Source organism: Canis aureus, chromosome 3 (assembly GCF_053574225.1).
Source record: "Canis aureus isolate CA01 chromosome 3, VMU_Caureus_v.1.0, whole genome shotgun sequence".
Classification (NCBI taxonomy): domain Eukaryota; kingdom Metazoa; phylum Chordata; class Mammalia; order Carnivora; family Canidae; genus Canis; species Canis aureus.
Genome location: NC_135613.1, coordinates 6162211 through 6177243, shown reverse-complemented (window position 1 = coordinate 6177243; position 15033 = coordinate 6162211). Strand labels below are relative to the sequence as shown.

Sequence of the window (15033 nt, the reverse complement as noted above, 5' to 3'; positions counted from 1 at the left end):
GGGTTCCAGAAGGTCCCCAGGCCTCAGTTTCTATTTTTAGGAGGCTGAGGGCAGATTTAGACCTTTCTGGCCCTTACCCTGTGCTCTGAGCACTTCCAAGGCAAAGGCTTCACGTAAAAGGACAGAATGTGTCTGATTATTCCCAAAGACTGAAGGTAATGCCCATATCCCCATCACATTCCCTCTGGGCTGTGTTCTAGAAACTTATATGGACTGCAAGATACAAACCTAATTAGTTCCTGATTAACTCCTTTGGGAAGAAGAAGAGTGAGGATTATGGAGGATGTGGGGATATGACACCCTAGTGGGTGAATGGGAGGCCAGGGTACCTGAAGAAGAGGAGAAGGGGGGTTTCTGTGTAGGAGGAGCCCCGAGGAGGCAGCCCATTCCCAAAGTCCCCCATCAGGCAACGTGTGGACAGACCCACCCCTCCTCTGCCCCGTTTTGGGCCGCTAAGCCACAGGTGGCCAGGACTAGCTTGGGTGTCCACAAGCTGGATCTTTGCTTTCTTCCCAACGGCGCTCCTGCTGCCTACACCCTCCGCCACCCCAGAGGTCCCAGCGTCCTCCCCTAGGTGCTGGGTCTCTCTGCTCGGAGTCTGAGACCCCAGCTGCACAGACAGGCACATCTCTGCTTGGGGACCTTCCAGCTCCGGAGTAGGCCACTGGCTCCATTTTCTCCCAAAGTTCACCATTTTTGGTGCCTCCTGGCTCAGGGGCCTGGGTGAACACACCACAGTAAGCAGGGAAACAGGGCTGAGACCCCTCAGACCTCCCGCTGTCTCCCTGCCCTGGTGGCTGCTCCCCCTGCTGTTTTCTGCTGCGTGTCTGAACCGCCACTGCTGGAACGTCCAAGCCACCTGACAGGCAGGCTATGGCTCCTCAGGGAGAGCAATCCTCCCCCCCGCCCCTCCCCCAAACTGCAGAGTGGGGAGAGGTGTGCACAACCGGGCGCACACGCTGTGAGAAGTGCGTGAGCAGCCTCCTCCAGGGCCGCAGGCAGCAGCCAAGGGCACAGGGGAAAGGCCGTCAGATACAGTTCTTTCCCTCCTGGATGGATGTGGCGCGCTGTGGGGGAAGAGCTGGCCCAGGGAGCAGAAAGCCAGAAAGCCGGCGGAGGAGGGGCTGTCTGAGAAAGGGCAGGCCCTAAATTTTGAATCACAATTAGACGCCGTCAAGGCCTTGGGGGATTCAGAGGCCTCCCCGAAGGGGGCTGGGTGGGGGGTCGCGTCCCCACGGCCTCAGGGGAACTCACTCCGCCGCAGCATCTGCTGGTGCCCGAAACTTCCTAAAATGACACCTGTAGCCAACCTGAAATGAATCCTGGCTGCGTGCCAAGCACCACGGCAGGCGCCCCCCCCCCCCACCGGCGTCATCCCGTTTCCTCCTTTCGACACACAGTCCTGGTGGGGAAACTAAGGCTGCGGGGAGGTGGAGTGTCTCTGTCTAGGGTCACACGGCGAGGAAGTCCATCAAGCCCGTCCTGCGGTACCAAAGCCCGAAACGGTCTGCTCGCAACAGAGTCCTGCCCACCTGTCCGGGGAGGAAACTGAGGCACGGGGAGGTGAAGTCAGGCTGTCTGGGGAGGGAGTCCTGCGGGGCACCCCAGAGGCGGGCGCCCGTGGGGCCGTGCGGGTGGAGACCGGGGGTCGGGCTCCCGGGGCCCCTGCCTCGCACACCTGTCACTCAGGCCTTGGCCGCCGCGACACCCGGAGGGCAGCGCCGGGTCGTCTGCGCACCCGCCTCGGGGCCGCGGGGGGCAGGGCCGCGCGAGGCCGGGGCGGGGCGGGGCGGGGCGGGGTGGGCACGGCCCGGCCTCCGAGGGCGCGGGGGACTGGCGTGTGCGCCGCCGGGCGCTGCGCAGTCGGCCGGGGCCGGGCCTGGACCCCGCGCGTCCCCCGGCGCGCAGCGGGGAGGTGCGCCCGACGGAGCAGGGCGCGGCGGGGGCGCCCCTCTCCCCCGCGCGGAGCTGCGCGCCCGCCCGCCACCCGCCCGTCGGAGGGTCGGGCTCCGGCCGCGGCCGCGGGGGGCTGCCGCTTCCAAGTCGTCGAGGCCGGAGCCCCTCCCCTCGCCCCCCGCCGACAGCGCGTCTTAGTTCCCCCTTCTTGGGTGGGCTGTTGGGGGCCCCGAGGCCGCGCTCCGGGGACCCTCCCCGCCCCGTGGCCCGGCGGCCGGCCGGGGTGCTGGGGCCGGGGGCGGGGGCGCGGGGGCCCCGAGAGGAGCGCGCCGGGCTCGGCTCCGGGCCGCCCGTCCGCCCTGCCCGCGCCGGGGCTCCGCGCCGAGCGCCCAGGATGTGTGCGTGCGCCGGGGCCGCCGCGAGCGCGGGGAGGGCGCCGGGACCCCCTGCCCGCCCCGCCCAGCACCGCCCCGGCCCGGCCCCGCGCCCCTTACTCGGCTTGGCCGCCTTGCTCCGCTCGGCGAGCCGCGGTACCGGCTCCAGCTTCGGCTCCCGCTCGGGGTCCGGGTCCCGCTCCGGCTCCGGCTCCGGCTCCCGCTCGCGCTCCGGCTCCGGCTCCCGCTCCGGCTCCCGCTCCCGCTCCCGCTCCCGCTCCCGCTCTCGTTCCCGCTCGGATGCCTCTGCGCTCGGGCTCGGGCTCGGGCTCGGGCTCGGGCTCGGGCTCGGGCTCGGCTCGGGCGTCGCGGGGGGCGCGCCGCTCCGCCTCGGCCGGGTCCGCGCGCAGGGGCGGGGCGGGCGGGGCGGGGCCGGCGGGGTGGACCTGCGGCCCGCGCGCCCCGGTGCCGGCGGCGGCGGCCTCCCTCCCTCCCTCCCTCCCCCCGGCCCCGGCCCGGGCCCCGGCCCCGGCCCCGGCCCCGCGCTGCCGCAGCCCCGCCCGCCTGCCCGTCGGCCCCGCGCCCCCCCCCGGCCCCGCCGTCCGCGCCCCCCGGGCCTGGCCGCGCCGCCGCGGGCTTCGAGGCTTCCGCAGCGCGGGGCGGCCGCCGGGGTCGCCCCCGGGACCCGGCGGAGGGCGGAGGGCGGAGGGCGAGGCTCGAAGCGCGCCCGACACCCACGCCAGCAGGCGGGCAGGCCGGGAGGCAGGGCGCCCCGCCGCCGGGCGCACGGGCCTGTGTGGGAGGGGGACGGGGGCGGCGGGAGCGCGGGGCAGGGACGGACCGCCGAGCCCTCGGACCCCGCGGAGGCACCGCTGGCCCTGGGGGCGGGGGCTCGGGGCGAGGCCGCAGGCGCGGTCGGGGCCCGCCGGGTGTCCGCTAGGCCGCCCGGGCCTCCCTCTCCTGAGCCGGCGTTGCCCGCTTCCTCCACGCCCCGTGCCCTCTGCCCTGCGCTCCCCACGAATCCCAGGCACAGAGCTTGGCCCTGGCACGTGGGCCTGCCCTGGCTGCATCCCGCTTGGGGCCTTGGACGAGTCTAGCTCATCCTCCAAGTCTTCCTTGCTTCATTGCAGCAGAGCTCCGGCTTATTGCGCCCCTTACTTCGTTACTTCGGTCTCCCCTGCTTGATTGGGAAGGAAGCTCCCGGAGTCCTGCGCTGGCCCTGCCCGCTAAACTTGATGAATGAATTGACGAAATACTGTCGGCGACTCTCTCCTAACTCCCATTTTGTCGATGGCAGCTTGGAAGTGATTCTCATAAAGAAAACACGAGGGCAAAGAGCTATGCGTGGTTATGATAAAACGGACTAGTGGAGGAGCCATGGGATGGCTCCAAACATAAGCAAGGCCCCGCGTGGGTCCCGTGGGAGGGTGGAGACAGAGCAGGGTCTGGCGAAGAAAACAAACCCCACTCTCAGTTCGGCCACTCATTGTGTCTTGGGCAACCCTGGCTTGAGGGGCAGAGTGACCTGCGTGATCTAGGGCTTTGGCATGTGAAGACAGTTCCCAACCTTCTTTGGTAACTGTTCATTCTGGGCTCTACTGTCACCCCATCCCCTCCCCGAAACAGGAGAGGGTGGGACCCAGGCTGGTGGATTCCGGTTCTGTTTGGGGCTACTTATGGGGGCAAATGTGCTATGGGGCGGAATGGGACCAGAATAAAGGGAAACATCTTTGAGAGTCCTTAGAAAGGGGAACTGAGAGTCCTTTAGTCCAACCCTATACATCTATTTTATGGATGAATGAATGAAGAACTAGAGAAAGGAGGGAACAGGCCAGGGCCAGAGAACTGGGATTGGTAGCTCTCGGACTCCCAGGCCAGGGCTGTGCCCACTGCACAACGCCAATAAAGGTAATCTTGACCTCCCTGAGCAGACACTTAGCAGGTGATCCTTGCAGGATGGATACTCGGGTTGTTAGTGGTTTTACCTGTAAGCTGTCCAGTTTGGTAAGACTGTGCACATGTGTTTTGCGGGTGGCACTTTAAGGGAGAACTTGGGGAAGGCTCTGACCCTTAAGAATTCGTTTCCCTGCCACCTCCCCTTGAACATCAGTGGTCTGACAAAGCTGACTTGTTCTTTACGCTGGAGCCCAGAACTGGTTTCCACTGGGCCCAGTGGTGGCGGGTCTCACTCCAGGGAGTTGAACTATGTCCATTTACCTACCTTCCTGTCCATCTGCAAATATCTGTTAGTGTGGGACACTTGTGAAACATCAACAGGCAGAAGAAGAACATAGAAAGTGGTCAACGTTACTCCTGAGTGTTCTTTTTCTTTCCTTGTCATTGTAGAACCCTACAGGCGTCCTTAAGTGGAGCGGGCTGTCTCTCTTCTGTCCACGTCACACTTTTAATGGCTCCCTAGCATTGCATCAGATAGTTGTACTATACCTTGTTCAGCTAATCCTCTATTGCTGTGCTTAGTCCATTTCTAGTTTTTCACACGTGGAGACAACACTTTGACGAACATTACCATGGGTAGGTTTGTGCACGTTCATGATTATTCTTTATTTCAATGGGTATGCCCATAGATTTTTGAAGCTTTCTTCTAATGGGGTCAGACTTGTAGGAGGGGCATCTCCTAGGCACCAAGGTAGCATAGTGGTGTGTAGGGACTGCGTGACCAAGAGGGTGGTGTAGGTGGGGTAGGGAGGCTGGAGGGAGGAGCCTTCCAGAAGACAGGCAGTGACAGTGTGAGGTGCCCTGAGAGTCCTCAAATGCCAGGCTATGAGGATTTGTCCTAGAGTGTGCTCTGTATCACTCCTGTTACTGATAAGGTATGGTCACCTTACCAACTCTATTGCTGAAGGGAATCTTCGGATACTAGAGGTGAGGAGGGAAGGGTTTTGAAAGTATTAGGATGGTCTAGCTTCTTGGTGGCTTTTTGTCTAAAAATCCATTAGACCTTTCTGGAAGATTACCTCTCTCAAGTATGTCCCTTAGACAGAATTATCTCAAAAGCATCTTCCCAGCCTTGAATTACATTCAAAGCCCCCCCCCCCCACCATTGCCTTGACTTTGGGGGTGGAGAGCACACCATTTTCCAAAGAAGGGAAGGCGAAAAGGGAGGGAGACCTATCCCACCAGCTTTTCAAAGCCTTTTCCTCTTTCCTTCTGATTCTTGTTAAAGGTCCTCTTGACTGTGTCTTGGTGGTGTTAGGAGAGATGAAAGAAGGGGCCTGGGGTCCCTGCTCCATGCGTGGGGGGGCGGTTCTGGGAGCAAGACCCTTCTAGGGCCCAGGAGCCGGTAGGCTCAGGTGCAGGCGCTGAGGTAGAGGGAGAGAGGCCTGGTGTGCAGAGCTATCTGCCAAACCCGAAGCAGCTCCTTCTGGATCTGCTCTCCAAGCTGAGAGCTTGGAGAATTCTGCACTGTTGCTCCACTTTACAGATGAGGTGACTGAGCCTTCTGAGTTCAAGTGACTTTCCAGAGTTCCACAGCTCTTTAAGCTACACCCAAGAAGATGCTGATGCACTTTAAAATAGTCAAAAAAGATTACCAGGTATCTTTTAAATTGGATATTAGGTGTTAGCTCACCTATGGTTATCTGTTTTCTTTTTTTAAAATATTTTATTTATTTATTAATGAGAGACGAGAGAGAGAGAGAGAGAGAGAGGCAGAGACATAGATAGAGGGAAAAGCAGGTTCCTCATGGGGAGCTTGATGCAGGACTCAAGCCCAAGACCTTGAGATCATGACCTGAGCCAAAGGCAGATGCTCAACCACTGAGCCACCCAGGTGTCCCTGGTTATCTGTTTCTAAGGGATTTTGTGCCTTTCATGGTCTTTGAGCTATTTTCCGGTTTTATCAGTTGAATAAAACTGATTATCATGCAGAATATTCTTGGCTACTGAGATGCACATGAATGTTGTCAGGTGCGGTCAATTGATATCTTAGGGGTGGCCTAAAAACTATATACACGTGGCTGAGCTTTAGATTCACCTTTGAATTGTGTATAATCTTTTTTTTTTTTTTTGAATTGTGTATAATCTTATTGGTTCCCTCACTGATTAATGTGTTAAAGTCTTTGATGAATGTTTATTTATGTTTGTATAACAGTCATGATTTTATCCTTTAAAAATGTATCCTTTATTGGTAGAAAGCTTGGCATTGCATCCAGATGGGTCTTACACCAATGCTTTGTCTTTAATTGGAGGCACCAGGGCCTTGGGCCCTCCGAAGAGAGGGAAATTAATGTAGGCTGGGTTAATCCTAGAGAGCTTTCTGAAAGAGGGACTTTGAGAGAGGGGGAAGGATTTATAGAGGGAGGCTTTCCAGGACAGATGGCAGGGTGTGGGATCAGGAAGGAGGAGACAGGTTGGTAAAGAGACCTATCTGAATGAAGGGTGGACTGTGGGGCTCCAGGTGCCAGCAGGCGGGTGGTGGTGAGATCCTAGGTAAAGGAAGCTGTACCTGATGCTGTAGGCTCCTGAGGGAGGAAGGGACTTAATGAAATGGATATGTTAAGAAGGCTGGTGTCTGGGTTTCTAAAGTCTTCAAGGGACTTAATAAAACTTGGCTACCCATTCTCCTGGCTGGAGGGGCTAGGGTGGGCTGTCCCTCTGTCTCCCCTTTAGGAGGAAAAGCCACCCTTTTAGGCCCCTAAGAGAGGTCTTCAGGTGCTGAAGTGTAAAAGACAGCCCCTCCTCTGGGGGGACTTCATTCTGGGCCTGCTTGAAGATTTGTATTTAGGGTAGAGCCTATTTTAGGTAAACTGGCTGAGGAGTGAGCAGGGTTGTGTACAGATCTTTTTGCTGCTACTCGCAGCCCAGTCATGACATGTCTTCATAGAGACTAGCCTCTCTGATAGCCACACTGCATGCATTATTTAACTTCATTCCAATGTTCTGTAGCAGGGGACAGCCTTTTCTGGTGTTTCATGTACAGCAAAGAGGTTTACGGAGGTCAAGTCACTTGCTAAACGTCACATAGCTAATTAGGGATAGATCTCAGATTTGCACCCAAGCCCGCCTGCCCCCAAACAAGTAAAGCCAAAATAAACATGATCTCTCCTTTGTAGGGCTCACTGCCTGGAGAGGGTGACGGACATTAACCACACTGAGCTACAGAGAAAGAGGTAAGGTTGCAGTGATGGGGCATGCCACAGGAAAGATGTGAGAGAGTATTCTAGGAGGCGTGACCTTGTGAGGGTGTGCGATGAGGCAGGAGAAATGGGCAGAGGTCAGGATTGCTTTGGATCCTGAATGTAATGAAAGGCATTAGAATGTTGTAAACAATATCGGAGGTGTGGTGATGGCATAACCAGATCTGCATTTTGAAAGGACAGCTTTATTGGCAGTGTGGACATGATGGGGGGCAAGACAGAATGGAGGCAGGAAGGCCAGTGAGGTGGTGATCACCCTGGCCCAGGAGAGACGTGATGGTGTCCCTGGAGATGGAGGAAGATGGACCAGGTGGCAAGAGCTGTCAGAGGTAAAGTCAACGGGACTCGGTGATGTGCTGAGTATGGGGGTTGAGGGAGTGAGTAGAGTCAAGGATCATCCCTGGATTTCTAGGTGTGCTGCTGGGGGGTGGTGCTGCCATTCACTGAGGAGCGGAACACTGGAAATTTGGGGAAGATGAATGTGAATTTGATTTTATACATGTTGGATTTCAGGACTCACTGGCAGGCAGCAGAACTCTGAGAGGAGTCTAGGGCAGAACCCTAGGCTTGGACGTGTAGGCATTGGAATTGATGGACGCATCCATTTCTATCTATTCATGTATCCATCTATTTTCCTAGATGGATACATGAATCCTATCCTTCCTATCCACGTGTCCTTACTCCCATCGTCCTATCATCTATCCATTTATCCGCTCATTCACCCATCTATCCTCTCACTTACCCACCTATCCCTCCTCCTACCTTCCTGTCCACCCACCATCCATCTGTCATCTATCTAACCTTCCTCTCATCTATCCACCTCCGTATCCTCCCACACATCCACTTATTCTTCCTCCTATCCATTTAGCCATCCTTACACTCCCATTTATCCAGCCATTTACCCAACTATCTACCCTACCTGCATCTATACACCCGTGCATCCCATATGTACTTACCAATGTCCACTATAGACCTAGCAGTTTGCTGTGTACCGGTGAAAAAAAGAAATGATGTAGAAAAACCAAGTCCATGCTCTTAAGGAGCCCACAATCTGTTAGCAAAGGCAGACGTGTAAACCCGTGGTCACAATAGTATGTTTTCTGTGCTAGATGTGTGCAAAGGAAGGACACCTAACTCAATCTGAGGAGGTTAGAATAGGCTGTTTTGAGATCGTGCTCCTTGAGTTGAGTTTAAAGTTCTTTTAAATTGTCAGGAATACAGTAACTTGGAATATTGGGAGCAAACTTGAGTGCGAGTGAGCGGTGTATTATAAGAGAAGGCTGAAACGGCAGGTCCATAGTGTTTTCTAACACTAACAACCAATTCTCCAACTCCTCAGATACCAGTTGAGCTTCCAACAATTCAATTCAGTTCTGACAGTAACTACCAGAGGTTCACATAGACACCCCGTAACTTAAAGGCTCAATACCACAAGACTGCTCACCACTCTAGGTCCCACTCACCAGGCTACAATTCTGGCTCTAAGTCGAGGTTTCCCTTGATCCCCTCCTTGGGTTCAATAATTTGCTAGAATGGTTCGCAGGACTCAGGGAGACATTTTGCTTAGGTTTATCAGTTTATTACAAAGTATACAACTTAGGAACAACTAGATGGAAGAGATGCATAGGGCAAGCTTATGCAGGGTTAATGTGTGGTGTTTCCATGATCTCTCTGGGAACATCACCCTCCAAGCACTTTGACATATTTACCCATCAGGAAGCTCATCAAACCTCATTATTTAAGAGGTTTTATACAGCTTAATTTCCAGCCACCACCACTGTCACCCTACCCTGTCCCTCTTCCTGAAGGTTATTGGGTGGGGCTGAAAGTTCCACCACTTGACCTTTCTGGTGACCATACCTATTCCGAAGCTGTGTTAGGGTCCCATCAGAAATCGCCTCATTGGCATAAACTTAGGTGTGATCAAAAGGGCTTGTAATGAATAACCAAAGATTCTCCTATCACTTAGGAAATTCCAGGAATCTTAGGAGCTCTGCACAAAACCTAATATAAGGAAAGGTGCTGCTATCACAAAATCTATCTCTCACTGTATCACAGCAGATTGTAAAGGCCTTGAATAACAGGCTGAGGGCCTTGGGGGCCACATGAGGGCTTTATGGAGGGGGTGACCTGATCAGCTTGGTGTTTTTGAAGACCTTGCAGAAGATGGGGTGGAGTACATGTGTGCAGAGGGGTTCAAATGGTTCAGTCTCTGTAGGATGAGGACTTTGGTCAATGATGTGCTGTGGGTTCAGCCCCTGATGTTGGCCAGTCCCCCACATTTGGCCTGGACCAGAACCAATTCTCACTTCTCTTATTTGGCCAAGGGTGAACTCAAGGCAGCCAGGCTGAGGTTTGTGTCATGAGGAAGATTTAGGTATTCTCTATTTTCCAGGGTGGCATACTGTACCCTCCTACCATCTTTAGTTTGCTGGTGGTCCCTCTCCAGCTATGGCTGCTATGGACTTTCATCAGTTGCTCACTGGCTCCTCTGTCAGGGTCATTAGGAAGTATCTCATTTCCATGCCCCACTTTTCTACCTCTATAATTTATATTCACAAAACTCATTAACTTCCCATCAGTCACACCACGGTGTTTTGTTTGGCCCTATGAAATCTCCATCCTGGTGGCTGGCCATTGACACCTGACAGTGTTCAGCCCAGGTGGAGATGCTGCAACGAGTCAGATGTGGCCCTGGTCTTCAAAAAAGCTTGCAGCAGGGATGAAAGATTGATCTGGGGGTGCTCTCAGAGATCTGGACCAAGGGACATCAGTGTGTGGAAGGGGAAACAGCTCAGTTTGCAGACTTGGGCAGACCTGAGTTCAAGTCTTTGCTCTGCCATTTACTGGATTGTGACTCTGGGCAAGTCACTTTACTTCCTCTGAGCTTCAGTTTAATCATATATGGAAGGAGAAAGATAATACTTACCCATCCAGGGACACCTGGGTGGCTCAGTGGTTGAGCGTCTGCCTTTGGCTCAGGGTGTGATCCCTGGTCCTGGTATTGAGTCCCGCATTGGGCTCCCTGCAGGAAATCTGCTTCTCCCTCTCCCTGTGTCTCGGCCTCTCTTTGTATCTCTCATAAATAAATAAATAAAATCTTAAAAAAAAAACCTTAACTATCTAAATCTGGACTTTTTCGAGGGCCTAGAGCAGGAACAGAGAAGCAGGTGGGACCCTCTTGTCTCTGCACTTCTCTCCTCTTTTTCTTTTTTAATTTTTATTTATTTATGATAGAGAGAGAGAGAGAGAGAGAGAGAGAGGCAGAGACATAGGCAGAGGGAGAAGCAGGCTCCATGCACCGGCACCAAACCGCTGCGCCACCCAGGGATCCCTTCTCTCCTCTTTATCCATTATTCCATAAAAAAGTCTATACTCCAGCTTGGGGGTGAGTTGATAGCACCTCAATTCCCACCATGAGCAAAACCAACTGACCATCTTTCAAGGTCAAGTTCGGATTCCCAAGAGAGAATCTGATTGGCTGAGTCTCATCAAGTGTCTACTTCTGTTCCAATCAACTGTGACCAAACGGATGGGGTCATACAGCACAAACGTGACAGCTAGTGGAGGTTTGCATGAGCAGGGGATAGTTCTCAGAGAAAGTAGGGATTTGTGAGTTGAACAAAACTCCCCAAAGTGTCTCCTATACTATCTCAGGTTTTTTGGGAAGATTAAATGGGATGATGAATGTAAACTTTTGGCACAGTTTCTGGTATGTACTATGGGCTGTATAAGTGGTAGCTGTTATCGTTCATTCACTGCCTGGCTTAATAAGCACTTACTGAGTGCCTGGTTTGTACTAGATCCTACACTAAGTACTGAGGACAAAGCTTGAAAAATGAGAGTAATAAAAGTGAAACTATTCCACAGGGTTGTTGCCAGAGTTGAAAGGAATAATGCAAGCAAAATGTTTAGTACAGTTCCCATCGCATAGTGAAGTCTCAATAAATGTTGCCTACTACAAATGTTGAATGTCTAATTGCAAAAGAGCAAAAAAAAAAAATTGTATGGCTTTTCTATATGTTTTTTTTTGGTTCCCTGGCCACAGGACTGAGACATCTTTGGTTACAAAAATAGATTTCAGTGATCAAAATAATGACAGCTGCCAGACTGACAGTTTTCAGATGGTGCATTTGAGTCTAATTTAAAAGTTTAGAAAAATAACATTGGCATCTTCTGAACTCAAGCACTTAAATTATTAACTAGTTACTAACTAACTTAGTTAAAAACAGCCATGTGCAACCTGTGATTGTCTTTATTTTCCTGACCAAGAATGGATGAACCTGTCCATCTACAGGAGAATAAATTGTGGATAGCCACATGCTGGAGTATAGCAAGGAGAGTAAACACACTACAGTACAAGAAATGTATGCGCAACTGACAAACAGGGTTGAGCAAGAGGAGCCAGACACTGAATGATTCTATTTATATAATGCTCCAAAATAAGAAAAGCACATCTACCGTGTTAGAAGTCTGGGCAGTTTGCCCTTGGTGAGGTATTGGTGAGGTATTGGCTGGGAGGGGGCTTCAGGTGTGCTGGTAATACTGTTTCTCGATCTGGGTGCTGAGTACGTAGGTGTATTTTGTTTGTGAACATTCCCTGAACGGTCCTCTCATGTGCATTTTAATGTACGTATATTATACTTTTGAGAAAAAGTCTTTAAAAAAGCAAAAGTGCCCCATTTTTTGTGCATCTGCCCGGTTGAGGCAGTCTAGGCTGGCTCCCAGCTGGAGCGTGGAGGAGGGATTGGGATTTCAGGCAGAGGGGCAAAGGGAAGGAGCTAGTATCTATTAAGTCCCTCAGCAAACTTCCTTTCCATGCTTAGTAGCAAAAATAGTTTCACTTCTTCTAAACAACATTTTTCCTTTTTGTTTATTTTTAGGTATCTCTTGAATATTGTGAACCTTAAGATAGAGGGAGCTTCCCACTATAGTGGTTGTTACTGACAGCCAATCTTTGGGGTCCCCCTCTGGCAAGTGCAGGGATTGTGTCTTTCAGAGCCATCTCCAGTTTTTTCTTTGATTCCTTATCCTTTATTTTCCTTTGTCCCACTTCACTCACTTATTTAAAAAAAAAATATTGTAATGCATGTGTTTCTCTTGTCCTGATTCACTCACTTATTTAAAAAAATTGAGATGTGTGTATGTTTCCTTTGCTCCTAGTTACTCGCTTGTTAGAGAAAACATTATCCGTAGTATGTGTGTGTTTTTAAGTGGCTTTGATTCTCTTTGGAAGAAGATGGTATATGAATAAACCAGTGGTGCAGAAAACATTTATAGAAAACCTGCATATGTGTCAGGCATTTCTACCACCCGTCTTAGAGGATAGTTACAGGGGAGAGTCGTGGTTCAGGAGGGGCTGGCCTGGCACAGAGTCGGTGCCCGATGCATTTGTCGGTGGGAGGTAGGGCTGGAACACGAGACTGCATGAGGTCTTTGCTCTCTCTAAGTTCCGGAAAGCACAGAGAAGTTCGCTCTGGACTGGCTCAGGAGGTCTGGGTTTGGAGGCAGAAAACCTGGTTCTGTTTCTGCTCTGCCCTTTACCTGCTGTGCTCCCTGCAGCACACTGCTTGCTCTTTCAGTACCTTGGTCCAGCAGAAGGGTCTTATGAAGGCACTGCCTGGGACCTGCGTCTCCAGCATCTTCAGCCTATGGCCCCCTCTGCTGGGGCAGCTAACAAGTGTGAAGGGAACCCTAAACCCTGCCTCTCTTTTCTGTCCTAGTCCTCTCTATCAGAGTTCCTGGTGATTCTTGGGGACTCGGGTACGTCTCCACATCACCCACACACATTCACAAGACTCAGAAGAACAGAGAATCCGACACCCGATGTGACCGCTCTGGGGGGCTTTGCTGCCCTCTGCACCTGCTCCTCTTAAGCAGGCACAGCGGCTTGGAGACTTAAGAGAGTGGAGACAGCAGGAAGCCTGGACGGTCAGAGGGAGATAGTGCCCCTCTTTGCCCCTCCGTTAGGAGGTAGTCTGGCTGCTATTCGTTTTGAGCTGCCTGGGATGGATTTGAAATGCTACCAGGAGAACTTGTCCCCCAGAAGTACAGTAACCATGCCATCTGAAGGCATGGACCGTGCACATCCCAGCCTGGAGCAGCTGAGCCTTTACACACAGGGCAAGGCAGGGCAGCCTGGTGGACAGCAGAGTCTTGAGAATTCAGCCCCGTGGGGAAGGAACTGTTCCTCAGCATCTCTGTTTGGACTATCGCCTTGTTCATTTTCACCCTCACAGTGTGCTGCAGGCATTCCGCCCCCTAAAACAGGACGCACAGTGGCCTTGACATAACTTCTCAGTTCAGTCTTGAAGAAAGAACACCCCTCCACACTGCAACCATGGAGCTTCCTTAAATCAACCCAGGTCTTTGCTTAAGGCCTTCAGTAGCTTCTGTTTGCAGAGTCCACACTGGAAAGCAAGTTAGAATTTTTCTGATCTGGTCCCCGCTCACCTCGTAGGTTCCATTGCAGTCACTCTCCACCTGAACCCCCGTGCTCCAGCTGCCTCTAACTTCCAAAGACCCCCTTCAGCAGCTTCTCTGACCGTATCTTCTTGGAGGTTGAATTAATTATTAGGGATCTGGGGTTCCTAAACACGCTTCGCATTTCAAAATGATAGAAATTGTGTAATGTTTTCTTTTGTGTTTGTACACACATGCCTCCCCATTTGTGAGCCTTTGGAGGGCAGGAACCTAGTGTCCCCAACTCAGGGCATGGCTCAAGGCTCCATAAACACTTCCTATGCAAGTCGAATCGAATCATAAAGACACAGGGTCGACTGAGCTGGAACAGGCAGCTGCCTCTGGGGGGTCCTTCAGGCGCATGGGCAGATCTGCCCTGGCACTAATGGCCCCGAATGGCAGCCCTGTAGCTCTTTCTCTCTCCCTGACACTTCTCAGTGTGTCACTTCTAGCTCTCCTCCTCCTCCCGTTCATGACTTCAAAGCTTCACAGCAGACCTGTAAGTTTCTTGAGACAATAATATCCATGACTGCTAAATAAATAAGCTATATTCACAGACAATTCAGTAAAAAACTAGGTCTAGTGAGAATGAATTCTCACCAGGAGATTGATGGCTGCTGCGCACAAGTCCTCTGGAAGGCAAAACAAAGCACACTTCTTTATTTTAAGATACTTTAAGACTTATAAAAATATTCGAAAAACAGAATTCATGTGTATCCTTCATCCAGCTTCCCCTAATGATAACAACTTTCAAAACCACAGCCCAGTGATCAAAACCAATTAACAACAGCGGTACGATACAATTATTGTTGCTTACGTGAATTTCACCAGTTTTCCTCAAATGTTCTTCTGTTTCAGGATCTGCTCCAGAATCCCACATTGTTCATGGTGATTGTGTGTCCTCAGATTCTTCCAATCTGTAAGAGTTTCTCCTTCTTTCCTTACTTTCATGACTTTGACATTTCTGATGGAGCTTTTTATTTGCTTCTGGTTCCTGGTTGGTTTCTAGAGGATCGAAGTTCCTGGAGGTCTGCCTTTAGCATGAGTTCTGGATAAGTGCTGCTTTTTCTTTCACCCCTCTCATTCTCCTTGATTCCCTCGGGATTCTCTGGAGCAAGAGTCAGAGGAGGGAAAGCATCATGCGG

General features: G+C 52.2%; 1 protein-coding gene and 1 long non-coding RNA gene across 12 annotated transcripts in view; one reads left to right on the top strand and one right to left on the bottom strand.

Moving 5' to 3' along the window:
• Nucleotides 1–2614, bottom strand: part of BEAN1 (brain expressed associated with NEDD4 1) — a 35106-nt gene extending 32492 nt beyond the window's left edge. For both annotated transcript variants that reach the window (XM_077885808.1, XM_077885822.1), the window contains exon 1: nt 2391–2614. The gene's annotated coding sequence lies outside the window, so the exon portion shown is untranslated. The remainder of the gene's footprint in view (nt 1–2390) is intronic.
• Nucleotides 1–15033, top strand: part of LOC144306423 (uncharacterized) — a 141152-nt gene that overhangs the window by 13044 nt on the left and 113075 nt on the right. For 9 of the 10 annotated variants that reach the window (XR_013373556.1, XR_013373547.1, XR_013373554.1 and 6 more), the window contains one exon: nt 7343–7399. The exons of the other annotated variant lie outside the window; for it this stretch is intronic. This is a non-coding gene — a long non-coding RNA (uncharacterized LOC144306423). The remainder of the gene's footprint in view (nt 1–7342; nt 7400–15033) is intronic. 10 annotated transcript variants of the gene reach the window in all.